This window comes from Anser brachyrhynchus, assembly GCF_964034855.1.
Source record: "Anser brachyrhynchus genome assembly, chromosome: 3".
Classification (NCBI taxonomy): domain Eukaryota; kingdom Metazoa; phylum Chordata; class Aves; order Anseriformes; family Anatidae; genus Anser; species Anser brachyrhynchus.
This window is the reverse complement of record NC_137696.1, coordinates 15,427,528-15,455,035: the sequence shown is the minus strand read 5'-3', so window position 1 is coordinate 15,455,035 and position 27,508 is coordinate 15,427,528. Positions and strand designations below refer to the sequence as shown.

The 27,508-nt window shown below is 47.9% G+C and overlaps 2 long non-coding RNA genes across 2 annotated transcripts in view; one reads left to right on the top strand and one right to left on the bottom strand.

The window, feature by feature from the left end:
• Positions 1-27,508, bottom strand: part of LOC308193025 — a 471,820-nt gene that overhangs the window by 422,278 nt on the left and 22,034 nt on the right. The window lies entirely within an intron of this gene.
• LOC308193027 overlaps positions 21,671-27,508 on the top strand; it is a 34,422-nt gene continuing 28,584 nt past the window's right edge. Inside the window, exon 1 of the long non-coding RNA XR_013949323.1 lies at positions 21,671-27,350. This is a non-coding gene — a long non-coding RNA (uncharacterized lncRNA). The remainder of the gene's footprint in view (positions 27,351-27,508) is intronic.

Sequence of the window (27,508 nt, the reverse complement as noted above, 5' to 3'; positions counted from 1 at the left end):
TAGGGTGAGGTCTGGTTCATCGATTTTGTCCATTATGTAGAGGATTTGTAGGGATGGGAGGGCGAGGAGTACCAGGACGATAGCAGGTAGGATTGTCCAGATCAGCTCTACTTCTTGGGCGTCTACAGCATTGGACGAGAGTTTTTCTGTTAGTATGTGGGCTAAAAGGTAGAGAACTAGGCTGCAGATAGCTAGGGCAACGATTAGGGCGTGGTCGTGGAATTCAACGAGTTCTTCTATGATGGGTGATGAGGCGTCTTGGAATCCTAGTTGGGAGTGGTTGGCCACATGAGATGTACAGGATTTTTACCTGTGATTTAGTCTTGACAAGGCTATGTAATTGGTTTACTAACGTCTCATAAGAAAGAAGCATGAGCGGTGAATGCAGTTGGCTTGAAACCAGCATGTGAGGGTTCGATTCCTTCCTTTCTTGTACCTGGACGAAGGCCGGTTCCTCGAAAGTATGGTATGGGGGAGGGCAGCCGTGGATTCATTCAACGTTTGTGGTAGTTAGTTCTGGTTGTAGGACTTTTCGTTTGGCCGTTCCACAGGGTCTTCTCGTCTTATGTTCACATCCCCGCTTTTGCCCTGGGGATGCACTGCAGTGAGTCCAGAGAGTGCACTGGCACCACTGGGGATGCAGTGCAGTGAGTCCAGAGAGTGCACTGGCACCACTGGGGATGCACTGCAGTGAGTCCAGAGAGTGCACTGGCACCACTGGGGATGAACTGCAGTGAGTCCAGAGATTGCACTGGCACCACTGGGGATGCAGTGCAGTGAGTCCAGAGACTTCACTGGCACCACTGGGAATGCAGTGCAGTGAGTCCAGAGAGTGCACTGGCACCACTGGGGATGCACTGCAGTGAGTCCAGAGAGTGCACTGGCACCACTGGGGATGCACTACAGTGAGTCCAGAGATTGTACAATCACCAGTGGGGATGCAGTGCAGTGAGTCCAGAGAGTGCACTGGCACCACTGGGGATGCACTGCAGTGAGTCCAGAGAGTGCACTGGCACCACTGGGGATGCACTTCAGTGAGTCCAGAGAGTGCACTGACACCACTGGGGATGCAGTGCAGTGAGTCCAGAGAGTGCACTGGCACCACTGGGGATGCAGTTCAGTGAGTCCAGAGAGTGGACTGGCACCACTGGGGATGCAGTCCAGTGAGTCCAGTGAGTGCACTGGCACCACTGGGGATGCTGTGCAGTGAGTGCAGAGAGTGCACTGGCACCACCGGGGATTCACTGTAGTGAGTCCAGAGAGTGCACTGGCACCACCTGTGATGCAGTACAGTGAGTCCAGTGAGTGCACTGGCACCACTGGGGATGCAGTGCTGTGACTCCGGAGAGCGCACTGGCACCACTGATGATGCAGTGCAGTCAGTCCAGTGAGTGCACTGACACCACTGGGGATGCACTTCAGTGACTCGAGAGAGTGCACTGGCACCACTGGCGATGCACTGCAGTGAGTCCAGAGACTGCACTGGCACCACTGGGGATGCACTGCAGTGAGTCCAGAGAGTGCACTGGCACCACTGGGGATGCAGTGCAGTGAGTCCAGAGAGTGCTCTGGCACCACTGGGGATGCAGTGCAGTGAGTCCAGAGACTGCACTGGCACCACTGGGGATGCACTGCAGTGAGTCCAGAGAGTGCACTGGCACCACTGGGGATGCACTGCAGTGAGTCCAGAGAGTGCACTGGCACCACTGGGGATGCAGTGCAGTGAGTCCAGAGAGTGCACTGGCACCACTGGTGATGCAGTCCAGTGAGTCCAGTGAATGCACTGGCACCACTGGGGATGCTGTGCAGTGAGTGCAGAGAGTGCACTGGCACCACCTGTAATGCAGTACAGTGTGTCCAGTGAGTGCACTGGCACCACTGGGGATGCAGTGCTGTGACTCCGGAGAGCGCACTGGCACCACTGGGGATGCAGTGCAGTCAGTCCAGTGAGTGCACTGGCACCACTGGGGATGCAGTGCAGTGAGTGCAGAGAGTGCAATGGCACCAATGGGGATGCACTTCAGTGAGTCCAGAGAGTGCACTGGCACCACTGGGGATGCAGTGCAGTGAGTCCAGAGAGTGCACTGGCACCACTGGGGATGCACTGCAGTGAGTCCAGAGAGTGCACTGGCACCACTCAGGGTGCAGTGCGGTGAGTCCAGCGTGTGCACTGGCACCACTGTGGATGCAGTACAGTGAGTCCAGAGAGAGCACTGGCACCACTGGGGATGCACTACAGTGAGTCCAGAGAGTGCACTGGCACCACTGGGGATGCAGTGCAGTGAGTCCAGAGAGTGCACTGGCACCACTGGGGATGCAGTGCTGTGACTCCAGAGAGCGCACTGGCACCACTGGGGATGCAGTGCAGTGAGTGCAGAGAGTGCACTGGCACCACTGGGGATGGGTTTCAAGCCAACTGCATTAACCGCTCATGCTTCTTTCTTATGAGACGTTAGTAAACCAATTACATAGCCTTGTCAAGACTAAATCACAGGTAAAAATCCTGTACATCTCATGTGGCCAACCACTCCCAACTAGGATTCCAAGAACCAGGAGGTTCGGTGAAAATAGGGCTAGTGCTATTAGAGGGGTGATTATTAGGGTAAGCCCTAAGCTGTCTTTCATGGAGAAGTGTGGGTGGAATGGGATTTTGTCGCAGTCTGATACGATTCCTAGTGGGTTATTTGAGCCTGATTCGTGTAGGAAGGTTAGGTGGACTAGGGTGATTCCTGCAATTAGGAAGGGCAGTAGGAAGTGGATGGCGAAGAATCGGGTTAAGGTTGGATTGTCTACTGAGAATCCTCCTCAGGCTCATTCTACTAGAGTTTGCCCAATGTACGGGATGGCTGAGAATAGGTTGGTGATTACGGTGGCCCCTCAGAATGACATTTGTCCTCATGGTAGGACATACCCTACGAAGGCAGTTGCTATTAGGGTGAGTAGGAGGATTACTCCTGTGTTTCAGGTTTCTTTGTATAGGTAGGAGCCGTAGTAGAGGCCTCGTCCGATGTGTAAGTAGATGCAGATAAAGAAGAGCGAAGCACCATTGGCGTGGAGGTTGCGGATGAGCCATCCGTACTGGACGTCTCGGCATGTGTGAGCTACTGAGGAGAAGGCGAGTGAAGTGTCTGCGGTGTAGTGTATGGCTAGTAGCAGGCCTGTTAGGATTTGTGTGGCTAAGCAGATGGCTAGAAGGGAGCCGAAGTTTCATCAGGCAGAGATGTTGGAGGGGGCAGGTAGGTCGATTAGGGAGTTGTTGATTATTTTTAGTAGGGGATGGGATTTGCGGATGTTAGGGGCCATTAGTGAGTCTGTGTGTTATTAGGATTATTACCAGGATGGAGAGGGCGAAGGATCCTAGGTAGGCCTTAATTAGCCCTGTGTGTATTGAGGTTGCGGCTTTGCTTGCGGCTACTTGTAGTTCAGCAAGGCCCTCTGGCCCTATTTTTTTGAGTCAGGAGAGGTCGATCAAGTGTAGGGCAATGTTTTGTCCCTTTTCTAGTAGGTTTTTGGAGAAGAATCGGTGTACTAGGGGGTTGAAGTACCCTAATGCAGAGGAGAAGTTTATGAGGGGGGTTGGTTTGGGGTGAGTGAGGGTGTGTGTTATGTTCGATAGTTCTAGGGCTAGGATGATTCCTAGGATTGTTATGAGGATGGCAGCAGTTTTGGTGATAAGGGGTATGGTTATTGGGGGGGTTTTGGTTGGTGTGATGAAAGAGGTAATGATTATTCCTGCTGTAATGCTGCCTAGGGCGAGTCGGGTTAGGGGGGCGGTGATTAGTGGGTTGTTTTCGTTTATTGATACTATTGGGGGGATTCGGGTTTGTCCAGCTTGGACTAGGATGGTTATGCGGATGCTGTAGGTTGCGGTGAATGCTGTGGCTATAAGGGTTAGGAGTAGGGCTCAAGTATTTAGGTATGATGTGTTTAAGCTTTCGATGATGAGGTCTTTTGAGTAGAATCCGGCTAGGAATGGGGTTCCTATCAGCGCCAGGTTTCCGATGGTTAGGCAGGAAGTAGTGACTGGGAGTATTTTCTGTAGGCCTCCTATCTTTCGGATATCTTGTTCTCCGTTTAGGTTGTGGATGATAGACCCTGAGCATAGGAATAGTATGGCTTTAAAGAAGGCATGGGTTGAGATGTGTAGGAAGGCTAGTTGTGGGAGGTTTAGTCCGATAGTGACTATTATTAGTCCTAGTTGGCTGGATGTTGAGAAAGCAATGATTTTTTTGATGTCATTTTGGGTTAGGGTGCATGTGGCAGCGAATAGGGTTGATAGAGCACCTAGGCATAGGCAGGCAGTTAGGGCTGTCTGGTTGGTGGCTAGCAGGGGGTGCATGCGGATGAGCAGGAAGATTCCGGCTACTACTATGGTACTGGAGTGCAGTAGGGCTGACACTGGGGTGGGGCCTTCTATTGCTGCGGGCAGTCATGGGTGGAGTCCAAATTGGGCGGATTTTCCTGCGGCTGCGAGGATTAATCCTATGAGGGGGAGGATTGGGGTTTGGTGGGGGTGTACGGCTTGTTGGATCTCTCAGGTGTTGAATGTTGAAGCTAGTCATGCTATGCTCAGGATCAGTCCGATGTCTCCGATTCGGTTGTAGATTACGGCTCGTAGGGCGGCGGTGTTGGCATCTGCTCGGCCTTGTCATCAGCCGATGAGAAGGAAGGACATGATTCGTACTCCTTCCCAGCCTACGAATAGGAGGAATATGTTGTTTGCGGTTGTTAGGAGGAGTATGGCGACTAGGAATGTCAGTAGGTAGGTGAAAAATTTTGTTACGTATGGCTCTGAGGCCATGTATCATATGGCGAATTGTAGGATTGATCATGTTACAAATAGGGCGATTGGAAGAAATGTTGTTGAGTATTGGTCTATTTTTAGGCTCAGGGGGATTTTAAAGTTTATAATGAATTTTCACTCCCAGTGGCAGGTGACAGATTCTACTCCCGAGTAGATGAATGCGGTTGTAGGGGCTAGGCTAATTAGGAATGTGGTTTTAACAGCGCGGGTGGTGGCTTGTGGGGTGTTTTTAAAGTTTTTAAATAGAAATGGCAGGATGATTGGGGTTAGGAGGATTGTCAGCGTGAGTAGTGTGAGGGAGTTGATTAGTAGTGTGGGGTTCACTACTTTTACTTGGATTTGCACCAAGATGGGTGGTTCCTAAGACCAGTGGATTGCTGTTATCCTTTAAAAGTAAGGGGGCTGAGGTTTTAGGCTCAGATGTAAGAGTTAGCAGCTCTTGTTGGTTAAACCCTCCCCTCGGCAGGTAAGAAGGTTTGAACTTCTATTCTTAGAATCACAGTCTAATGTTTGGTTTAAACTATACTTGCATGAGGGGATTCCGGAGATCAGTTCGGGTTTGAGGATTAGGAGGAATATTGGGATAATGTGGAGTGTTATGAGCAGGTGTTCTCGCGTGGTTGAGTTTTGCATAGATGTGATGTGGGAGGGGATTGAGCCTCGTTGGGTCATTAGTAGTATGAATAAGGTGTAGGAGGCGGTTAGTAGGGTTGCGATTCCTGTTAGGATGATCGTGAAGGCAGATCAGTTGAATAAGGTGATTATAATGGTTAGCTCTGCTATGAGGTTTGTTGTTGGGGGTAAGGCTATGTTTGTTAGATTGGCCAGCAATCATCAGGTAGCTATGAGTGGTAGGAGAGGTTGTAGGCCTCGTGTGAGTAGTAGAATTCGGCTGTGCGTACGTTCATAGTTTGTGTTGGCTAGGCAGAATAGTATGGAGGAAGTTAGTCCATGGGAAATTATTAGGATCATTGCCCCTGAGAATGATCAGTGGGTTTGGATTATTCCTGCGGCGATAACTAGGCCTATGTGGCTAACGGATGAATAAGCGATTAGTGATTTTAGGTCTGTCTGTCGTAGGCAGATTGAGCTAGTCATTAGGGCGCCTCATAGGGCCAGGGTTAGGAAGGGGTAGTGCAGGAGGTTGGACAGTGGGCCCATAAATAGAGTGACTCGTATAATTCCGTATCCTCCTAGCTTTAGTAGTAGGGCGGCGAGGAGTATTGAGCCTGCGATGGGTGCTTCTACGTGGGCTTTTGGCAGTCAGAGGTGTAGGCCGTATAGTGGGGCTTTTACTATGAATGCTATGAGCAGTGCTAGACCTGATAGTATTCCTGTCCATGAGGTGGATAGGGTTGGGTGGGTTAGTTGTAGGGTTGGCAGGTGCAGGGTGCCAATTTTCACGTATAGGTGTATGATTGTGATTAGCAGGGGTAGAGAGCTTACTGGCGTGTAGAATAGCAGGTAGATGCCAGCGCTTAGGCGTTCTGGTTGGTTCCCCCATCGGGTGATTAAGATTAGGGTGGGAATGAGGGTTGCTTCAAATGAGATGTAAAATAGTGCTAGTTCTGTGGTGGAAAAGGCTAGTAGGATGAATGGCTGGACTGCGACTAAGGTTGAGATAAAGATTCGTTTGCGTTGTAGGGGTTCTTGTTGCAGGTGGTTTTGGCTTGCTATGATTATGAGTGGGAGTAGTCAGCAGGATAGTACTAGGAGGGGGGATGAGATTTGGTCAATTCCTGTTCAGTTGGATAAAAATTTGTAGGGGTAGTAGGTTGGGATTAATCACTGTAGGCTTAGGGCAGCGATTAGGAGGCTGTATAAGGTGGTGTTAGTCCATAGAAATTTTGGTGGAGACAGCAGGGCTGTTGGAAGAAGTATGATTGTGGGTAGGATGATTTTTAGCATTGCAGGAGGTTTAGGTTGTGTAGATGGTCGGAGCCATGTGTGCGGGTGGAGGCTACTAGGATGGCCAGGCCTGTGCCCGCCTCACACGCTGAGAAGGTTAGCATGAGAATTGGTACCATGGTGAATGAGGAGACTTGGTTTTCGATGGATCATATTGATAGGCCTACGAATATCGATAATATTATGCTTTCAAGGCATAGTAGGGCGGATACTAGGTGGGTTCGGTGGAAGGCTAGCCCTAGTCCGCTGAAAATGAAGGCTGAGTAGAAGCTTAAATGTAGGGGCGACATAAGAAAGTTACAGGGTTGGCTGTAATCTGCTGGGTCGAAACCAGCTATCTTTTTGGTTAGACTAACTTTCTGTTATTCTGCTCATTCTAGGCCCCCTTGAATTCACTCGTAGGCCAGTCCGAGTGTTAGGAGAAGGAGGATCACTACAGTTCAGGTGAGGGTCATTAGGGGGGATTGGAGTTGGACGGCTCATGGCAGGGGGAGTAGGAGGGCGATTTCTAGGTCGAATAGGACGAACAGGATGGCTACTGAGGAAGAATCGGACTGAGAATGGTAATCGAGCAGATCCAAGTGGGTCGAATCCACATTCGTACGGTGAGAGTTTCTCTGAGTCGGGGTTTATTTGGGCGAGTCAGAAGTTTAATGCGGTTAGGGCGGCGCTTAGGATTGATGATAGGGCGAATATGAACATGAGTGCGTTCATTGCTCTCCTCTGGGTTTATACCAGATTCTAGAGATTGGAAGTCAATTGTAATTAATATACTAGAAGAGCAAGATCCTCATCAGTAGATGGTTATGTAGAGGAATAGTCAGATGACGTCTACGAAGTGTCAGTATCAGGCTGCTGCCTCGAATCCGAAGTGGTGGTCTGATGTAAAGTGGAACTTGATCAGTCGGAAGAGGCAGACGGTCAGGAAGGAGGATCCGATGATTACGTGGAGTCCGTGGAATCCAGTGGCAACGAAGAAGGTAGATCCGTAGACGCTATCGGCGATTGAGAATGGGGCTTCGTGGTATTCTATTGCTTGTAGGGCTGTGAAGTAGAATCCCAAGAGGATCGTTAGGGTTAGGGCGTGGATGGCATGTTTTCGGTTTCCTTCTGTGATGCTGTGATGGGCTCACGTTACGGTAACGCCTGAGGCTAGTAGGATGGCTGTGTTTAGTAGGGGGACTTCTATCGGGTTGAGTGGTTTAATTCCTGTTGGGGGTCATTGGCCTCCTAGTTCTGGGGTTGGGGCCAGGCTCGAGTGGAAGAACGCTCAGAAGAACCCTAAGAAGAAGAATGCTTCGGATGTGATGAAAAGGATTATGCCGTATCGTAGGCCTTTTTGGACTGTGGGAGTGTGATGGCCTTGGAAGGTGCTTTCTCGTACAATGTCTCGTCATCATTGGAGTATTACTAGGAGTATTGAGATGAGGCCTAGGGTTAGTAGTATGGATGAGTTGTAGTGGAATCACATGATTAATCCTGAGGTTGTGAGTAGGGCGGCGGCTGCCCCGAAGATTGGTCAAGGGCTTGGGTCAACTATGTGGTATGAGTGTGCTTGGTGTGCCATTAGATGTTTTCTTGTAAGTATAGGCTTAGAAGGAGCACGAAGACGTAGGCCTGGATTATGGCTACTGCTACTTCTAGGATGGTTAGGAGTAGTAGGATGATTATTGTTAGGATGGATACTGCAGGAAGGGTGGGTATTAATGCAATGGAGGCTGTAGAGATGAGTTGGATGAGTAAGTGTCCTGCTGTAAGGTTGGCTGTAAGGCGGACTCCGAGGGCTAGGGGGCGGATTAGTAGGCTGGTTGTTTCGATCAGGATTAGTGCGGGGATTAGGGGTGTAGGGGTACCTTCGGGTAATAGGTGGGCTAAAGAGGCTGATGGTTGGTTTCGTAGGCCTGTTAGTAGTGTGGCGAGCCATAGTGGGAAGGCTAGGGCTATGTTCATAGATAGTTGGGTGGTTGGGGTGAATGTATATGGAAGGAGGCCTAGAAGGTTGATTGTAAGAAGTATGATTATTAGGGATGTAAATATTATGGCTCATTTGTGGCCATTTTTGTTGAGTGGGACTATTAGTTGTTTTGTGATTAGGTGAAGGAGTCATGTTTGGATAGTAGAAAGGCGGTTGTTGATTCATCGGTTGTTTGGGGACGGGAATAGTAGGGCTGGGAAGAGTAGGGATAGTAGGATTAAGGGGATGCCAAATAGATTGGGGCTGGAAAATTGGTCAAAGAAGCTTAGGTTCATGGTCAGGATCATGGTGTGGGTTTGGTAGTGAGGGAGGTCTTATTTGATGGGGGGTTGGTTGTGGTGAAGGCTAGTAGTTTTGGTTGGATGAGGAGTGCTAGGGTATATCAGGTTATAATTATGATTGAAAATCATGGTGCGGGGTTAAGCTGTGGCATATCATTAAGGAGGGGGAAGTCCCTCTTTGGCTAGCTTAAAAGGCTAGTGCTGTTGCATAGCTTCTTAATGATTAGGATGATGATAGAAGGGACGATCAGGCCTCGAAATGTGGGAGTGGGGTTGATTCTACTACAATGGGTATGTAGCTGTGATTAGCCCCGCAAATTTCTGAGCATTGTCCGTAAAAAATCCCAGGCCGGGTGGTAATGAATGAAGTTTGGTTTAGTCGGCCTGGGATTGCGTCTGTTTTAACTCCGAGCGTTGGGACTGCTCAGGAGTGGAGTACGTCTCCTGCAGTAATGATCACGCGGATGGGGGATTCTATTGGGATAACTACGCGGTGGTCAACTTCTAGCAGTCGGAAGTGGCCGTTGGGTAAGTCTGGGGTGGGCACTATGTAGGAGTCGAATGATAGGTCTTTGAAGTCTGTGTATTCGTAGCTTCAGTATCATTGGTGGTCGATGGCTTTTAGGGTGAGGTCTGGTTCATCGATTTTGTCCAATATGTAGAGGATTTGTAGGGATGGGAGGGCGAGGAGTACCAGGACGATAGCAGGTAGGATTGTCCAGATCAGCTCTACTTCTTGGGCGTCTACAGCATTGGACGAGAGTTTTTCTGTTAGTATGTGGGCTAAAAGGTAGAGAACTAGGCTGCAGATAGCTAGGGCAACGATTAGGGCGTGGTCGTGGAATTCAACGAGTTCTTCTATGATGGGTGATGAGGCGTCTTGGAATCCTAGTTGGGAGTGGTTGGCCACATGAGATGTACAGGATTTTTACCTGTGATTTAGTCTTGACAAGGCTATGTAATTGGTTTACTAACGTCTCATAAGAAAGAAGCATGAGCGGTGAATGCAGTTGGCTTGAAACCAGCATGTGAGGGTTCGATTCCTTCCTTTCTTGTACTTGGACGAAGGCCGGTTCCTCGAAAGTATGGTATGGGGGAGGGCAGCCGTGGATTCATTCAACGTTTGTGGTAGTTAGTTCTGGTTGTAGGACTTTTCGTTTGGCCGAAAAGGCTTCTCAGATGATGAATATTAGTATGATTACGGCTACTATTGAGATTAGGGAGCCGATGGAGGAAATGGTGTTTCATAGTGTGTAGGCGTCGGGATAGTCCGAGTATCGTCGGGGTATTCCTGCTAGGCCTAGGAAGTGCTGGGGGAAGAACGTTAGGTTTACTCCTGTAAATATTACCCCGAAGTGGGCTTTTGCTCATGTTTGGTGTAGGGTAAACCCAGTGAGTAGTGGGAATCAGTGAGTAAATCCTGCTAGAATGGCAAAGACGGCGCCTATGGATAGGACGTAGTGGAAGTGGGCAACTACGTAGTACGTGTCGTGCAGGGCGATGTCTAGGGAAGAGTTTGCAAGGACGATTCCTGTTAATCCTCCGATGGTAAATAGGAAGATAAATCCTAGAGCTCATAGTATTGGGGGGGTCTCATTTGATTGTTCCTCCGTTCAGGGTGGCTAGTCAGCTAAATACTTTGATTCCGGTAGGGATGGCAATGATTATAGTGGCTGATGTAAAGTAGGCTCGGGTATCAACGTCTATTCCTACTGTAAACATGTGGTGAGCTCAGACGATGAATCCTAGGAAGCCGATGGATAGTATGGCTCAGACTATTCCCATGTAGCCGAAGGGCTCCTTTTTGCCTGAGTAGTACGTGACTACGTGTGAGATGATTCCGAACCCCGGTAGGATCAGAATATAGACTTCTGGGTGTCCGAAGAATCAGAATAGGTGTTGGTACAGGATTGGGTCTCCTCCTCCAGCGGGGTCGAAGAATGTGGTGTTTAGGTTTCGATCAGTTAGTAATATTGTAATACCGGCGGCGAGTACGGGGAGTGATAGAAGGAGTAGGATGGCGGTAATTAGTACGGATCAGACAAATAGTGGGGTTTGGTATTGTGAGAGTGCGGGGGGTTTTATGTTGATGGCTGTGGTGATAAAGTTGATGGCCCCAAGGATGGAGGAGATACCGGCTAAGTGGAGTGAGAAGATAGCCAGGTCTACTGAAGCTCCGGCGTGGGCAAGGTCACCTGCTAGGGGAGGGTAGACAGTTCAGCCTGTGCCGGCGCCAGCTTCTACAGTGGATGAGGCTAGTAGGAGGAGGAATGATGGGGGGAGGAGTCAAAAGCTTATGTTGTTTATTCGCGGGAATGCTATGTCGGGGGCACCGATTATGAGGGGGACTAATCAGTTGCCGAATCCTCCGATCATGATGGGTATGACTATAAAGAAGCTTATTACAAAGGCGTGAGCGGTAACGATTACATTGTAAATTTGGTCGTCGCCTAGGAGAGTTCCTGGTTGTCCTAGTTCTGCGCGGATTAATAGGCTGAGTGCGGTGCCGACTATTCCTGCTCATGCCCCGAAGATGAGGTACAGGGTGCCAATATCCTTATGGTTAGTGGAAAATAGTCATCGGTTGATGAAGGTGACGGGTAAGATGGCTGAGTGTTGAAGCGTTAGGCTGTAGTCCTTTTTACAGAGGTTTAATTCCTCTTCTTATCGGCTCTGTAGTGAAATTCATGTTGAGTTGCAAGCTCATCGATGCGCACTAGGGTGCGTCAGGGTCTTTGTAGGCAGAAGCCAATTGGTTTAGGCATTTAGCTGTTAACTAGAGTTTTGTGGGATCGAAGCCCATCTGTCTAGGGAGGCTTTAGCTTAATTAAAGCGTCTGACTTGCATTCAGAAGATACAGGTTAATATTCTGTAAGTCTTAATGTGCAGAAACTAAGAGGGTTTAACTCTTATTTAAGGCTTTGAAGGCCTTCGGTTTGGGGTGTTATCCTAAGTTTCTAGACAATGGCATGTATTATTGGGGACAGGGGAAGTAAGAGGATTGATAGTGAGGCAAGGACCGCAGTAGGTGTGCTTGGGGCTTTGCTAGTGTATCATTGTTTTATGTGGTTAGAGGAGTTGGGGGGAAGGGTAATTGTTGAGTGGTATGCGAGGCGTAGGTAGAAGAAGAGGCTGAGCAGTGATAGCATGGCAATTGCCATGGCTGCTGGTGTTATTTCCTGTTTAGTTAGTTCTTGGATGATAAGTCACTTTGGTATAAAGCCTGTTAATGGGGGGAGGCCTGCTAGGGATAAAAGTACTAGTATTAGGGTGGCGTTTAGCACTGGGGTTTTTGTTCATGAGGTTGTGATCATGGATAGGTTAAGGGCTTTGATTTTGTTAAGGGCTAGGAATACGGCTGATGTTATGATTGTGTATAGGTAGAAGGTAAGTAAGGCCAATTTGGGGCTGTAAACTAGGATGATGGCGATTCAGCCTAAGTGGGAGATGGACGAGAAGGCTAGGATTTTGCGTGTTTGTGTTTGGTTCAGTCCTATTCAGCCTCCTAGTGCTGTTGAGGCTAGGGCCATGGCGGTGAGTAGAGCTGGGTCGAGGGATTTGGATGTTAGTAGGAGCAGGGTTAGTGGGGGGAATTTTATGAGGGTCGAGAGTAGCAGGGCTGTTATTAGTGGCGATCCTTGTAGTACTTCTGGGAATCAGAAGTGAAATGGCACTAGGCCCAGTTTAATAGCGATTGCTGCTGTCAGTAGTAGACAGGAGGTTGGGTGGTTTATTTGTGTGATGTCTCATTGGCCGGTGACTCAGGCATTGGTTATGCTAGAGAATAGGACCAGGGCGGAAGCAGCTGCTTGGGTTAGGAAGTATTTCGTTGCGGCTTCTACTGCTCGTGGGTGGTGGGATTTGGCAATTAGGGGAATGATGGCTAGTGCGTTGATCTCCAGTCCTGTCCAGGCCAGAACTCAGTGGTTGCTGGAAATTGTGATTGTGGTGCCCAAGATGAGGCTGAAGGTTATGATTGGGGTCGCGTAAGGGTTCATTAGTAGAGGAGGGGGTTAAACCATCATTTTCGGGGTATGGGCCCGATAGCTTGATTAGCTGACTCTACTAGAAAATAATATAAGGGAAGTATGGAGAATTTTGATTTCTCTTGTGTGGGTTCAATTCCTACTTTTCTAAGGTCAACAGGAAATGAGAGGGCTGTTATACCTCTATGTTCACTTTATCATAGTGACCCTTTGTAGTTCAGGCACATTTCCTTATGTAAGGAGGTAGGCCTGCATAGCAGATAGGTATGCTGATGTGTCAGAGGCACAGAGCTAGTGTGAGGGGTAGGAAGTTTTTTCATAGTAGGTGCATTAGTTGGTCATATCGGAATCGTGGGTATGAAGCTCGGACCCATAAGAAACCAGAAGATAGTAGGAGGACTTTTGTGGCTAGGATGACGGGGAATAGTTCTGTGGGTGGCCCTAGGGCGCTTGGGTTTAGGAATATGATGGCTGTAAGTGTATTTATTAGCATAATGTTCGCATATTCAGCTAGGAAGAATAAGGCGAAGGGTCCTGCGGCGTATTCAACGTTAAACCCTGAGACTAGCTCAGATTCGCCCTCTGTGAGGTCAAAAGGAGCTCGGTTTGTCTCTGCTAGGGTGGATACGTATCATATTATTGCTAGGGGTCATGAGGAGAAAATGAAGTATAGAGGCTCCTGTGCGACGGCAAAGGAGCTGAGTGTGTAGCTTCCGCTTAGTATGATTATTGATAGCAGGATTATGGCCAGTGTCACTTCGTATGAAATGGTCTGTGCTACTGCCCGTAGGGCTCCGATTAGTGCGTATTTTGAGTTCGAGGCTCAGCCTGATCATAGGACTGAGTAGACGGCTAGGCTTGACATGGCTATTAGGAAGAGAACTCCGAGGTTTAGATCTGCTAGGGGAAATGGGAGTGGTAGTGGTGCTCAAGTGGTGAGGGCTAGGACAAGGGCTAGTATTGGTATCAGAATGAATAGAAGTGGGGAAGAGGTAGAGGGTCGGATGGGCTCTTTGGTAAATAGTTTCAGTCCGTCCGCAAATGGTTGAAGTAGGCCAAAAGGCCCGACAACGTTAGGGCCTTTGCGGGATTGTATGTAGCTTAGGATTTTCCGTTCTGCTAGGGTTAGGAAGGCTACGGCAATCAGGATTGGGATGATGTATAGGAGGGATATAACGAGGCAGCTTAGTGTTGTTATTTGAATCATGGGTGAAGCTAGGGAGAGGATTTGAACCTCTGGGGAAAGGGCTTAAGCCTTCTGCACTTGCCGGGCTCTGCCACTCTAGCTGGTCCTTTTCTAGGATTGAAAGTGGTGGGGGAAGGCCCTCTTCACGGTTTAGTTGGTTTCACTGCTTAGAGGGGGGGGGCGTGCTTGTGGTATTGGCCCCACTTTCCCGGTCCTTTCGTACTGGGGAGAGTGTGTCATAGATAGAAACCGACCTGGATTGCTCCGGTCTGAACTCAGATCACGTAGGACTGTTAATCGTTGAACAAACGAACCCTTAATAGCGGCTGCACCATTAGGATGTCCTGATCCAACATCGAGGTCGTAAACCCCCCTGTCGATATGGGCTCTTGAGGGGGATTGCGCTGTTATCCCTGGGGTAGCTTGGTCCATTAATCAATTATATTGGGTCTGGTCACTGTTAGCACTTTGAGGGGTAGCTCTAGGTAAAGAGGTATGGTCTTGTTTTTGGAGGATTTGTTCTCCTCCAAGGTCGCCCCAACCGAAAAATATCGACCAGGCTCTGCGATGGTAGTGGCCCCAGTGGGGTTGATTGAGGATTCGCGGTGGTCGTTGATTTTTAAGTTCCACAGGGTCTTCTCGTCTTATGTTCACATCCCCGCTTTTGCACGGGGAGATCAATTTCACTGATTATCTGTGAGAGACAGTTAAGACCTCGTTTAGCCATTCATACAAGTCTCGATTTATGGGACAATTGATTGCGCTACCTTTGCACGGTTAGGATACCGCGGCCGTTAAACCTAAGTCACCGGGCAGGCATCACCTTCAATACTTGTTTAATTTGCTGAAGGCTATGTTTTTGGTAAACAGTCGGGCCTTATTAATTTGCCGAGTTCCTTTCACAGATTTTAATCGCTCTTATAGGCGCTCCTGAGTCGGGTTAACAGGGTTAGTTAATACGTGGTCTTGTAGGGGTTTTTGTATCTGTCTAGGTCTGTTAATAATGTTTCTATGTAAGCTTGCGCCGTTAGAGGGGTGTGGCCCTGAGTTACTTATTTTAGCATTAATTCTCCTATATTCATAGGTTGACCTGTTTGTGATAAGGGAATCATCTTATTTTGGTATTTTTAGGTGGTGGAGCTTTGACGCACTCTTTTTTGATGGCTGCTTTAGGGCCCACGGTAGGATCAGTAGTAAGAATTATCCGCTAGTCGAGGTTGTGTCCTTTTTTAATGGAGCTGTCCCTCCATTAAATAGCTCTTAATCATCTCATTAGGGTTCAGGATGTCCGGTAGGGAGGATTAAGGGGGAACTTAGATTCGTTTCACAGGTAACCAGCTATCACCCAGCTCGGTTGGCTTTTCACCTCTACTGACAAGTCATCCCACTCTTTTGCAACAGAGACGGGTTCGCTCTCTTTAACTGCTTGAAAGTAGCTCGCTTGGGTTTCGGGGGGGCAAACTTTAGTTCACTTTGCTTGGTTGTTCTCGCTAAACCATGATGCAAAAGGTACAAGGGTTGATCTTTGCTGTCTGTCGCTTTGATTGTTTCACTGCTATTTCATCTTTCCCTTACGGTACTGGGGTCTCTATCGCGTCTAAGTGTCTTTTCTATCGCCTATACTAAGACTGTAAAATGCTTTAGTTTAATTAGTTTAGTAAATTCTTTAGTTTTGGTGTACTATTTGTGTGGTTGAGCTAGAGGGGGGGCTTCAAGACGATCCGGTCTAGTAGATATCTTTCAGGTGTAAGCTGAGTGCTTTGGTGTTATAGCTACGTCTTGATATTCTAAGTACACCTTCCGGTACACTTACCTTGTTACGACTTACCTCATCTTCAGCGTATTTATGGTATTAGTTATGTGGGATGTGGCTTTTGAGGAGGGTGACGGGCGGTATGTACGTGCCCCAGGGCCGGCTTAAAGTAGGCTCTATTGTCCCACTTTACTGCTAAATCCGCCTTCCAGAAGTGGTTTCACGCTTCTTTCCGTGTGCCCTATGAATAGGGAATGTAGCCCATTTCTTCCACTCCATAGGCTATACCTTGACCTGTCTTATTAGCGGGGTGCTATTGTGTCCACTGTTGTGCTCTCATTCGAGGTGGGCTGGCGACGGCGGTATGTAGGCTGTGTTGGCAAGGGGTGGTTGGGTTAATCGGGGATTATCGATTGTAGAACAGGCTCCTCTAGGTGGGTTTGGGGCACCGCCAAGTCCTTAGAGTTTTAAGCGTTTGTGCTCGTAGTTCTCTGGCGGATACTTCGGTAAAGTAAGTATCAAGATTTAGGGCCAGGCATAGTGGGGTATCTAATCCCAGTTTGGGCCCTGGCTTTCGTGGGTTTAAATCAGTCGTTAGTTCCTAAGATCATCTTAATGGTGTGTTTAGGTGCATCTTGGGCTTATGACAGCTCAGTTGCATTTTGATCTTAGTTAGCTAGGATAGGCATTTTACCACTCTTTACGCCGTGTCAATAGGACGGTTGATTTGGGTTTCTTGTATGACCGCGGTGGCTGGCACAAGATTTACCAACCCTTGAAGTTAGGCTGTTGCTATAACTAAGTCAAGTTTGCACTCATTGCTTAATGTTAATTACTGCTGAATACCCGTGGGGGCGTGGCTTAGCGAGGCGTCTTGGGCTACTACTTGGGTGTGCCTGATACCCACTCCTCAAGGCCTGTATGGGGGTAGGTGGTCGAGGGCGTTTACACTGGGGCGCGGATACTTGCATGTATATATTTAGCAAAAACCAACCGTAAGGTTAGGACTAAGTCTTTTGTCCGCAGGCATGTTTTATGCCATCTTGGCAACTTCAGTGCCATGCTTTGTGTTAAGCTATGTGGACGGGGGTGTGGTTAGCTGATAGTTGAGTGGTGAGTGAGAGTGAAGTATATGAAATTATTGCTTGTGTTTACTATTTTTAGTACTGGAGTTTCTCTAATAAGTTTAAGTTATTTTGTATGTGTTTGTGTGTATATGTACATCGTTCCGATGATGTCATGGAAGGGATGATTAATGGAGTTTTAGAGGTAGTTTGCTGGGATTGGGCGATGAAGGTTTATGCTACATGGTGGTTAGCGAAAGTTTACTGGTTTAGTTTGTGAAGCGCAGGGGTTGCGCTTAATGATTTGTTGTTTTGTGCTATGTCCAACGAGCATTCATCCAATAGCCCCATTTAACCCGGAGGGTGGAGGTAACATTAACTGAATGTGGTCAAAGTGCATCAGTGTCAGGATGATTCCCCATATACGCCAACCGTCTCATCGAGGGACCCTTGAAATATAGGATAGGCCGTGAGGCAGGTGTGTCCAGGCTTAGATTGTGGGACCCCCGAGATCACTGGGAATAGCCACCTGTGAGGTAACCCCGGAAAAAATAAGAGGAACCAGAGGCGCCAAAAAGCTGGAACATGCCGCGATTACGCATTGAGAAGGTGAAAGTACTCACAGATGCCACTTTGAAGGGCAAGGAGGGGTGAGTGAACCCAATGGATGGCCCTGACCGAGGAACCAGAGGCGCAAAAATGTGAGGAGGGCGAGGGGTTTAGGGGGAACGTATGGGCCTGAAGCTAGTCATACCGGACATTATGTGCAACGGGTTGCTGATTTCACGTGAGGAGTACGATTAATAAATCCGTCTGATACGAACTGCATGAGATATGTGGTGGAGAGTTGTTGTTGGAGCATGTCCTGTGAGCATTCATTAAAATGGGGTCTTGTTATGCGCTTGAGTGGAGTTGTATTGGGTGTTGTGGGGTATGGTCCTAGAACATTCATGCCGGGTGGTTTGGTAGGAGTGTGTTTAAGGGTTTAATGGCCGTGTACATGTATGGGTTTAGCACCTGCTTATAAGATAGTCCGTATATAATGTATATTACTGGTACTATAGTATGTATGTATATGGGGTATATAAATTTATGCACGAATATGCATAACCAAATACCCCCGCCTCGGGGGGGGAGGGGGGGGGGGTTAAGCATAATGGCATAGATGGGGTAGAATTATTGGGGGCTTGCGGTTAGTTCCTGTAGTTGAGAACAATGGCGGCTTTTCGAGCCGCAGGCCTCGGGTAGTGTCCGGGCAGGAATAATGACTTATTTTATGTTTTTTTTAGGGATTTGCTTTGCGGTGGGTGTTTTGGGTGTGGCGTCGAATCCTTCGCCGTATTATGGGGTTGTTGGTTTGGTGTTAGCGTCTGTGGCGGGGTGCGGGTGGTTGCTGGGCCTTGGGGTTTCGTTCGTGGCTTTAGTGCTGTTTATGGTGTATTTGGGGGGTATGCTGGTGGTGTTTGTTTATTCAGTAGCTTTAGCAGCGGAGCCTTTCCCTGGGGCTTGGGGGGATTGACGGGTGATTGGATGTGCAGTAGCGTTTGTGGCAATTGTTTTTGGGGGGTTGGTGTTTGGGGGGTTTATGGGGGCTTGGAAGTTCGGGGTTTCTACTGTGAATAATGTTGGGGTGTTTGTTGTTCGGTCGGATTTTAGTGGAGTTTCCATGTTTTATTCACATGGGGCAGGGATGTTTTTAGTGGCGGGTTGGGGGCTGTTGTTGACTTTGTTTGTTGTATTGGAGCTTGTGCGGGGGTTGTCGCGGGGTGCTATTCGGGCGGTTTAGGGGTTAGGGTCAGAGAATAGTTTATTGAAAATGCCAGCTTTGGGAGCTGGAGATAAAGGTTTGAGTCCTTTTTTTCTGAGTTTGGGGTACTCTAAGAAGTGGTAAGTCTTCAATCTTTGGTTTACAAGACCAATGTTTTTATAAACTATTAGAGTATTTAGCAGTTGAGTATTTTGTTTTCTAGGGCGCTTGCGGCGGGGAGGAGAAATAGGAGGATAGTGAAGTAGGCGATTGAAGCGAGTTGGCCGATGATGATGAATGGGTGTTCGACGGGTTGGCTTCCTACTCATGTTAGGACGAGGACGTCGGCGACTAGTACTCAGAATAGGAGCTGGGAGAGTGGTCGGAATGTTATTGCTCGTTGTTTTGATTTGTGCAGGAATGGGATTAGGAATAGGATCAGTACGGAGGCGGCCAGTGCTAATACGCCTCCTAGTTTATTTGGGATTGAACGTAGGATGGCGTAGGCGAATAGGAAGTATCATTCTGGCTTGATGTGTGGTGGGGTTACTAGCGGGTTTGCTGGGGTGAAGTTTTCTGGGTCTCCCAGGAGGTTAACCGCTCATGCTTCTTTCTTATGAGACGTTAGTAAACCAATTACATAGCCTTGTCAAGACTAAATCACAGGTAAAAATCCTGTACATCTCATGTGGCCAACCACTCCCAACTAGGATTCCAAGACGCCTCATCACCCATCATAGAAGAACTCGTTGAATTCCACGACCACGCCCTAATCGTTGCCCTAGCTATCTGCAGCCTAGTTCTCTACCTTTTAGCCCACATACTAACAGAAAAACTCTCGTCCAATGCTGTAGACGCCCAAGAAGTAGAGCTGATCTGGACAATCCTACCTGCTATCGTCCTGGTACTCCTCGCCCTCCCATCCCTACAAATCCTCTACATAATGGACGAAATCGACGAACCAGACCTCACCCTAAAAGCCATCGGCCACCAATGATACTGAAGCTACGAATACACAGACTTCAAAGACCTATCATTCGACTCCTACATAGTGCCCACCCCAGACTTACCCAACGGCCACTTCCGACTGCTAGAAGTTGACCACCGCGTAGTTATCCCAATAGAATCCCCCATCCGCGTGATCATTACTGCAGGAGACGTACTCCACTCCTGAGCAGTCCCAACGCTCGGAGTTAAAACAGACGCAATCCCAGGCCGACTAAACCAAACTTCATTCATTACCACCCGGCCTGGGATTTTTTACGGACAATGCTCAGAAATTTGCGGGGCTAATCACAGCTACATACCCATTGTAGTAGAATCAACCCCACTCCCACATTTCGAGGCCTGATCGTCCCTTCTATCATCATCCTAATCATTAAGAAGCTATGCAACAGCACTAGCCTTTTAAGCTAGCCAAAGAGGGACTTCCCCCTCCTTAATGATATGCCACAGCTTAACCCCGCACCATGATTTTCAATCATAATTATAACCTGATTAACCCTAGCACTCCTCATCCAACCAAAACTACTAGCCTTCACCACAACCAACCCCCCATCAAATAAGACCTCCCTCACTACCAAACCCACACCATGATCCTGACCATGAACCTAAGCTTCTTTGACCAATTTTCCAGCCCCAATCTATTTGGCATCCCCTTAATCCTACTATCCCTACTCTTCCCAGCCCTACTATTCCCGTCCCCAAACAACCGATGAATCAACAACCGCCTTTCTACTATCCAAACATGACTCCTTCACCTAATCACAAAACAACTAATAGTCCCACTCAACAAAAATGGCCACAAATGAGCCATAATATTTACATCCCTAATAATCATACTTCTTACAATCAACCTTCTAGGCCTCCTTCCATATACATTCACCCCAACCACCCAACTATCTATGAACATAGCCCTAGCCTTCCCACTATGGCTCGCCACACTACTAACAGGCATGTTTAACCATGTACGTGCCCCAGGGCCGGCTTAAAGTAGGCTCTATTGTCCCACTTTACTGCTAAATCCGCCTTCCAGAAGTGGTTTCACGCTTCTTTCCGTGTGCCCTATGAATAGGGAATGTAGCCCATTTCTTCCACTCCATAGGCTATACCTTGACCTGTCTTATTAGCGGGGTGCTATTGTGTCCACTGTTGTGCTCTCATTCGAGGTGGGCTGGCGACGGCGGTATGTAGGCTGTGTTGGCAAGGGGTGGTTGGGTTAATCGGGGATTATCGATTGTAGAACAGGCTCCTCTAGGTGGGTTTGGGGCACCGCCAAGTCCTTAGAGTTTTAAGCGTTTGTGCTCGTAGTTCTCTGGCGGATACTTCGGTAAAGTAAGTATCAAGATTTAGGGCCAGGCATAGTGGGGTATCTAATCCCAGTTTGGGCCCTGGCTTTCGTGGGTTTAAATCAGTCGTTAGTTCCTAAGATCATCTTAATGGTGTGTTTAGGTGCATCTTGGGCTTATGACAGCTCAGTTGCATTTTGATCTTAGTTAGCTAGGATAGGCATTTTACCACTCTTTACGCCGTGTCAATAGGACGGTTGATTTGGGTTTCTTGTATGACCGCGGTGGCTGGCACAAGATTTACCAACCCTTGAAGTTAGGCTGTTGCTATAACTAAGTCAAGTTTGCACTCATTGCTTAATGTTAATTACTGCTGAATACCCGTGGGGGCGTGGCTTAGCGAGGCGTCTTGGGCTACTACTTGGGTGTGCCTGATACCCGCTCCTCAAGGCCTGTATGGGGGTAGGTGGTCGAGGGCGTTTACACTGGGGCGCGGATACTTGCATGTATATATTTAGCAAAAACCAACCGTAAGGTTAGGGCTAAGTCTTTTGTCCGCAGGCATGTTTTATGCCATCTTGGCAACTTCAGTGCCATGCTTTGTGTTAAGCTATGTGGACGGGGGTGTGGTTAGCTGATAGTTGAGTGGTGAGTGAGAGTGAAGTATATGAAATTATTGCTTGTGTTTACTATTTTTAGTACTGGAGTTTCTCTAAGTCCTAGGACTAGGAGGAAATGGTGTTTCATAGTGTGTAGGCGTCGGGATAGTCCGAGTATCGTCGGGGTATTCCTGCTAGGCCTAGGAAGTGCTGGGGGAAGAACGTTAGGTTTACTCCTGTAAATATTACCCCGAAGTGGGCTTTTGCTCATGTTTGGTGTAGGGTAAACCCAGTGAGTAGTGGGAATCAGTGAGTAAATCCTGCTAGAATGGCAAAGACGGCGCCTATGGATAGGACGTAGTGGAAGTGGGCAACTACGTAGTACGTGTCGTGCAGGGCGATGTCTAGGGAAGAGTTTGCAAGAACGATTCCTGTTAATCCTCCGATGGTAAATAGGAAGATAAATCCTAGAGCTCATAGTATTGGGGGGGGTCTCATTTGATTGTTCCTCCGTGCAGGGTGGCTAGTCAGCTAAATACTTTGATTCCGGTAGGGATGGCAATGATTATAGTGGCTGATGTAAAGTAGGCTCGGGTATCAACGTCTATTCCTACTGTAAACATGTGGTGAGCTCAGACGATGAATCCTAGGAAGCCGATGGATAGTATGGCTCAGACTATTCCCATGTAGCCGAAGGGCTCCTTTTTGCCTGAGTAGTACGTGACTACGTGTGAGATGATTCCGAACCCCGGTAGGATCAGAATATAGACTTCTGGGTGTCCGAAGAATCAGAATAGGTGTTGGTACAGGATTGGGTCTCCTCCTCCAGCGGGGTCGAAGAATGTGGTGTTTAGGTTTCGATCAGTTAGTAATATTGTAATACCGGCGGCGAGTACGGGGAGTGATAGAAGGAGTAGGATGGCGGTAATTAGTACGGATCAGACAAATAGTGGGGTTTGGTATTGTGAGAGTGCGGGGGGTTTTATGTTGATGGCTGTGGTGATAAAGTTGATGGCCCCAAGGATGGAGGAGATACCGGCTAAGTGGAGTGAGAAGATAGCCAGGTCTACTGAAGCTCCGGCGTGGGCAAGGTCACCTGCTAGGGGAGGGTAGACAGTTCAGCCTGTGCCGGCGCCAGCTTCTACAGTGGATGAGGCTAGTAGGAGGAGGAATGATGGGGGGAGGAGTCAAAAGCTTATGTTGTTTATTCGCGGGAATGCTATGTCGGGGGCACCGATTATGAGGGGGACTAATCAGTTGCCGAATCCTCCGATCATGATGGGTATGACTATAAAGAAGCTTATTACAAAGGCGTGAGCGGTAACGATTACATTGTAAATTTGGTCGTCGCCTAGGAGAGTTCCTGGTTGTCCTAGTTCTGCGCGGATTAATAGGCTGAGTGCGGTGCCGACTATTCCTGCTCATGCCCCGAAGATGAGGTACAGGGTGCCAATATCCTTATGGTTAGTGGAAAATAGTCATCGGTTGATGAAGGTGACGGGTAAGATGGCTGAGTGTTGAAGCGTTAGGCTGTAGTCCTTTTTACAGAGGTTTAATTCCTCTTCTTATCGGCTCTGTAGTGAAATTCATGTTGAGTTGCAAGCTCATCGATGCGCACTAGGGTGCGTCAGGGTCTTTGTAGGCAGAAGCCAATTGGTTTAGGCATTTAGCTGTTAACTAGAGTTTTGTGGGATCGAAGCCCATCTGTCTAGGGAGGCTTTAGCTTAATTAAAGCGTCTGACTTGCATTCAGAAGATACAGGTTAATATTCTGTAAGTCTTAATGTGCAGAAACTAAGAGGGTTTAACTCTTATTTAAGGCTTTGAAGGCCTTCGGTTTGGGGTGTTATCCTAAGTTTCTAGACAATGGCATGTATTATTGGGGACAGGGGAAGTAAGAGGATTGATAGTGAGGCAAGGACCGCAGTAGGTGTGCTTGGGGCTTTGCTAGTGTATCATTGTTTTATGTGGTTAGAGGAGTTGGGGGGAAGGGTAATTGTTGAGTGGTATGCGAGGCGTAGGTAGAAGAAGAGGCTGAGCAGTGATAGCATGGCAATTGCCATGGCTGCTGGTGTTATTTCCTGTTTAGTTAGTTCTTGGATGATAAGTCACTTTGGTATAAAGCCTGTTAATGGGGGGAGGCCTGCTAGGGATAAAAGTACTAGTATTAGGGTGGCGTTTAGCACTGGGGTTTTTGTTCATGAGGTTGTGATCATGGATAGGTTAAGGGCTTTGATTTTGTTAAGGGCTAGGAATACGGCTGATGTTATGATTGTGTATAGGTAGAAGGTAAGTAAGGCCAATTTGGGGCTGTAAACTAGGATGATGGCGATTCAGCCTAAGTGGGAGATGGACGAGAAGGCTAGGATTTTGCGTGTTTGTGTTTGGTTCAGTCCTATTCAGCCTCCTAGTGCTGTTGAGGCTAGGGCCATGGCGGTGAGTAGAGCTGGGTCGAGGGATTTGGATGTTAGTAGGAGCAGGGTTAGTGGGGGGAATTTTATGAGGGTCGAGAGTAGCAGGGCTGTTATTAGTGGCGATCCTTGTAGTACTTCTGGGAATCAGAAGTGAAATGGCACTAGGCCCAGTTTAATAGCGATTGCTGCTGTCAGTAGTAGACTGGAGGTTGGGTGGTTTATTTGTGTGATGTCTCATTGGCCGGTGACTCAGGCATTGGTTATGCTAGAGAATAGGACCAGGGCGGAAGCAGCTGCTTGGGTTAGGAAGTATTTCGTTGCGGCTTCTACTGCTCGTGGGTGGTGGGATTTGGCAATTAGGGGAATGATGGCTAGTGCGTTGATCTCCAGTCCTGTCCAGGCCAGAACTCAGTGGTTGCTGGAAATTGTGATTGTGGTGCCCAAGATGAGGCTGAAGGTTATGATTGGGGTCGCGTAAGGGTTCATTAGTAGAGGAGGGGGTTAAACCATCATTTTCGGGGTATGGGCCCGATAGCTTGATTAGCTGACTCTACTAGAAAATAATATAAGGGAAGTATGGAGAATTTTGATTTCTCTTGTGTGGGTTCAATTCCTACTTTTCTAAGGTCAACAGGAAATGAGAGGGCTGTTATACCTCTATGTTCACTTTATCATAGTGACCCTTTGTAGTTCAGGCACATTTCCTTATGTAAGGAGGTAGGCCTGCATAGCAGATAGGTATGCTGATGTGTCAGAGGCACAGAGCTAGTGTGAGGGGTAGGAAGTTTTTTCATAGTAGGTGCATTAGTTGGTCATATCGGAATCGTGGGTATGAAGCTCGGACCCATAAGAAACCAGAAGATAGTAGGAGGACTTTTGTGGCTAGGATGACGGGGAATAGTTCTGTGGGTGGCCCTAGGGCGCTTGGGTTTAGGAATATGATGGCTGTAAGTGTATTTATTAGCATAATGTTCGCATATTCAGCTAGGAAGAATAAGGCGAAGGGTCCTGCGGCGTATTCAACGTTAAACCCTGAGACTAGCTCAGATTCGCCCTCTGTGAGGTCAAAAGGAGCTCGGTTTGTCTCTGCTAGGGTGGATACGTATCATATTATTGCTAGGGGTCATGAGGAGAAAATGAAGTATAGAGGCTCCTGTGCGACGGCAAAGGAGCTGAGTGTGTAGCTTCCGCTTAGTATGATTATTGATAGCAGGATTATGGCCAGTGTCACTTCGTATGAAATGGTCTGTGCTACTGCCCGTAGGGCTCCGATTAGTGCGTATTTTGAGTTCGAGGCTCAGCCTGATCATAGGACTGAGTAGACGGCTAGGCTTGACATGGCTATTAGGAAGAGAACTCCGAGGTTTAGATCTGCTAGGGGAAATGGGAGTGGTAGTGGTGCTCAAGTGGTGAGGGCTAGGACAAGGGCTAGTATTGGTATCAGAATGAATAGAAGTGGGGAAGAGGTAGAGGGTCGGATGGGCTCTTTGGTAAATAGTTTCAGTCCGTCCGCAAATGGTTGAAGTAGGCCAAAAGGCCCGACAACGTTAGGGCCTTTGCGGGATTGTATGTAGCTTAGGATTTTCCGTTCTGCTAGGGTTAGGAAGGCTACGGCAATCAGGATTGGGATGATGTATAGGAGGGATATAATGAGGCAGCTTAGTGTTGTTATTTGAATCATGGGTGAAGCTAGGGAGAGGATTTGAACCTCTGGGGAAAGGGCTTAAGCCTTCTGCACTTGCCGGGCTCTGCCACTCTAGCTGGTCCTTTTCTAGGATTGAAAGTGGTGGGGGAAGGCCCTCTTCACGGTTTAGTTGGTTTCACTGCTTAGAGGGGGGGGGCGTGCTTGTGGTATTGGCCCCACTTTCCCGGTCCTTTCGTACTGGGGAGAGTGTGTCATAGATAGAAACCGACCTGGATTGCTCCGGTCTGAACTCAGATCACGTAGGACTGTTAATCGTTGAACAAACGAACCCTTAATAGCGGCTGCACCATTAGGATGTCCTGATCCAACATCGAGGTCGTAAACCCCCCTGTCGATATGGGCTCTTGAGGGGGATTGCGCTGTTATCCCTGGGGTAGCTTGGTCCATTAATCAATTATATTGGGTCTGGTCACTGTTAGCACTTTGAGGGGTAGCTCTAGGTAAAGAGGTATGGTCTTGTTTTTGGAGGATTTGTTCTCCTCCAAGGTCGCCCCAACCGAAAAATATCGACCAGGCTCTGCGATGGTAGTGGCCCCAGTGGGGTTGATTGAGGATTCGCGGTGGTCGTTGATTTTTAAGTTCCACAGGGTCTTCTCGTCTTATGTTCACATCCCCGCTTTTGCACGGGGAGATCAATTTCACTGATTATCTGTGAGAGACAGTTAAGACCTCGTTTAGCCATTCATACAAGTCTCGATTTATGGGACAATTGATTGCGCTACCTTTGCACGGTTAGGATACCGCGGCCGTTAAACCTAAGTCACCGGGCAGGCATCACCTTCAATACTTGTTTAATTTGCTGAAGGCTATGTTTTTGGTAAACAGTCGGGCCTTATTAATTTGCCGAGTTCCTTTCACAGATTTTAATCGCTCTTATAGGCGCTCCTGAGTCGGGTTAACAGGGTTAGTTAATACGTGGTCTTGTAGGGGTTTTTGTATCTGTCTAGGTCTGTTAATAATGTTTCTATGTAAGCTTGCGCCGTTAGAGGGGTGTGGCCCTGAGTTACTTATTTTAGCATTAATTCTCCTATATTCATAGGTTGACCTGTTTGTGATAAGGGAATCATCTTATTTTGGTATTTTTAGGTGGTGGAGCTTTGACGCACTCTTTTTTGATGGCTGCTTTAGGGCCCACGGTAGGATCAGTAGTAAGAATTATCCGCTAGTCGAGGTTGTGTCCTTTTTTAATGGAGCTGTCCCTCCATTAAATAGCTCTTAATCATCTCATTAGGGTTCAGGATGTCCGGTAGGGAGGATTAAGGGGGAACTTAGATTCGTTTCACAGGTAACCAGCTATCACCCAGCTCGGTTGGCTTTTCACCTCTACTGACAAGTCATCCCACTCTTTTGCAACAGAGACGGGTTCGCTCTCTTTAACTGCTTGAAAGTAGCTCGCTTGGGTTTCGGGGGGGCAAACTTTAGTTCACTTTGCTTGGTTGTTCTCGCTAAACCATGATGCAAAAGGTACAAGGGTTGATCTTTGCTGTCTGTCGCTTTGATTGTTTCACTGCTATTTCATCTTTCCCTTACGGTACTGGGGTCTCTATCGCGTCTAAGTGTCTTTTCTATCGCCTATACTAAGACTGTAAAATGCTTTAGTTTAATTAGTTTAGTAAATTCTTTAGTTTTGGTGTACTATTTGTGTGGTTGAGCTAGAGGGGGGGCTTCAAGACGATCCGGTCTAGTAGATATCTTTCAGGTGTAAGCTGAGTGCTTTGGTGTTATAGCTACGTCTTGATATTCTAAGTACACCTTCCGGTACACTTACCTTGTTACGACTTACCTCATCTTCAGCGTAT